Source organism: Macrotis lagotis, chromosome 3, assembly GCF_037893015.1.
Source record: "Macrotis lagotis isolate mMagLag1 chromosome 3, bilby.v1.9.chrom.fasta, whole genome shotgun sequence".
Taxonomy (NCBI): domain Eukaryota; kingdom Metazoa; phylum Chordata; class Mammalia; order Peramelemorphia; family Peramelidae; genus Macrotis; species Macrotis lagotis.
The window spans coordinates 10,113,301-10,116,128 of NC_133660.1; positions in this window are offsets into that span (position 1 = coordinate 10,113,301).

A 2,828-nucleotide genomic window follows, 5' to 3' on the forward strand; every position below is an offset into this window, starting at 1 on the left:
AGATTTATTTTTCTTATAGATAATAGATTATTTTCATTCATGGAAGCTCTTTGAATATTTTAAAAATCTCTAACCTTGCCTTTTTCCCCCTTTACTTACTATCATTAACTCTGATCCTTTACAAGGGAAATGAAAGGCTGAGTCGGGGAACAACTTCTACAAACCAAATAAAGGTATTGTTGATAAGGGAGAATTTGACTAGGCAGCTAGGTGGTGCAGTGGATAAAGCACCTGCCCTGGAATCAGGAGTACCTGAGTTCAAATCTGGCCTCAGACACCTAATAATTACCTAGCTGTGTGGCCTTGGGCAAGCCACTTAACCCCATTTCCTTGCAAAAACTAGAAAAAAATAATAAATAATAATAAATGAAAGTTATTTTTTTCTCAATTAAAACACACATTATTTTAGTGTGACTACTTGTGTATGGGGGGATTATTGTAAGTATTCAGGAGTGTCACCTTAAAGATGGCATATAGCTCACATTTGCAAACCACTTTAAGGTTTACAAAGCCCTTCCTTCATTACAATGGAGTAGGAGGAAGTAGATAGTAAAGGGCTGAGACAAGTTAAATGACTTAGGTTCACATCAGTTCCACTAATTCCAAGTTGAATTTTTTTATACTTTTGTCTCCTAATTCAAATAATAGAACATTGTTTGAAGGGTTCCCACTTTATTGCTAATCCTTTCACTAACATATTATATATATATATATATATATATATATATATATATATATATATAATATGATGAATGTATGAATACCTAAGATAGGACTACATACATATGTATGTAGTCCTATCTTAGGTATTCATATTTATATCTTCAGAGTCTTCTTTTTAAAATCAGATGGACTTCTTTTCACAAAGTATAGATCATCTGATGAGCATATCTTGAGTATAATGAAAGAATGGTATTGCTTAGAATGGCCTTATCTTTACTCTTAAAGAAAACCTCTGGAATTATTCCAAATTTAGGAATTATCTGCTTCCCTCGGGAGTACATCTGGTTTCATTGATGATGCCATTATTAGTCTTTTTCATTCTCAAATTTAAATAGAGGACTAAGAACTAAATACTGATAGGGAATATAAGTATTAATTTATTTGTCTAAGTTTACCCAGCCCAAATATGACAGAGGTGAACCTTGATACCAGGTCTCCCTGATTTCTAAGCCTTTCTCTAACCAATATGTCTCACAACCTATTAATTTTATTATATATGTTACCAACAAGTTGGAAAGTGATAGACTATGGGCTAGAGAATAGACAAAATAATTAGGGAGTGTGAATATATTATTGTCTCAAAGGAATTAATAAATATGGAAAAAGTGAGAGAAATGTGGAAAGACTCACATAGACTGATTCAAGGTCAAGAAAAAAGAAAGAGAAGAATATCATGCAGCTACCACAATGATGTAAATAAAAATAACTCTAAAAGTCTACTCAGATCAAAGGTATGAGGTACAGTGTCTTATAAGGAACAATTAATGATAAAATGAAAGAAAAAAAGGATTTTTGCGTAAGGAAAGATTTATATTAATTATTAAAAGATGTGGGCTGTCACCCCTGTAGATTTATATCTTGATACCTAACATGAGTAGGAAAAGAATTTTGTTTTAAACTTCAAATACACTGCACATATCTCTATAGCTATATCTACATCTATATCTATCTATCTGTATATATGAAGAAACATATGGGATTTGGGAACTTTTGAGAAAGAAAATGATCTGTAGTACAGAAAAGAAGGCATGGAACTTATCAATACTATGGAGTGATGCTGAAGTACAATATCAGTGTTTGTGAAATTCCTGTATAGAAAGGGGTCCTCTGGGCCCTGAGGAATTCCTTAGAAATACAAATTTGGCCAGGTGCCTTTGGGTCTGGAAATAATCAAGTACTCAAGTACTTGACCTGGGGATACAGGATATACCATAACATTGTTTGGAGAATCCCGAAGCACCCTCATCAGCCTAACTATCTTGCTGTATCTGCCTTCCCCTTCCTCGGGTGTGGCTGGAACAATAAGATAGTAAATTCCTCAACCTGTGGCAAGCTCATGAATATGTGACTACCCCCATCTAAGGAAATAGGTTCAAACAAAGACCCTTTCTGTCTATATGGAACCCCATATTTACATATAAGATGATCTTTGCTTCTTTATCCTGGCTGCTCTCAGTATCCCCCCCCCGCCCCCCCCCCATCTGCCAAACACTATAAAAACCCTATCTATAAAAACCAGATCGCCTAAACACTCAGGTACTGTCTGATTTAGGTATTCCATCCCCAGGTAGTCTCTGGGAATAAAGATCTCCACACTTATCAAACTCTGGTCTCCCTCTTGCTCTTTGGATTCAACAATGCCTTGCTTGTTTGGCAATAATGCAGGAGAAACAAAACAGAGAAAGAGATTTTATACATTGAAAAATGACAAAAATGTAACTGTAAAGAAAAGAAATAGTTTCAAGGGTACCAAAGAACCATACATACTACTGTGACGGAGACTCCAGAACTATGGCAAGATGAGTACATAAGCTAATTTATAAATCTATGATTTATTCCTAAAGAAGGCGAAAGTGAGAAAATGAGAAATCACATTAACATTTGGAGACTGAGGTATAACTTGGAATTCAAAAAGACTATCAATTTGATAGGGGAAATCTGGGACATTGTGACTTTTTAAGTTGAAGGTGAGTGCCTGAGAGTTAGGAGGCTGTCATTTAAACCTCAGAACAAGTATTCACAAAAGGCAGCAGCATTAGGGAAAGATGAAGACACAGCAGGGAGGTTGAAAAGCTGCTCAGTTTAGGCTGTGACAGAAACTTAGT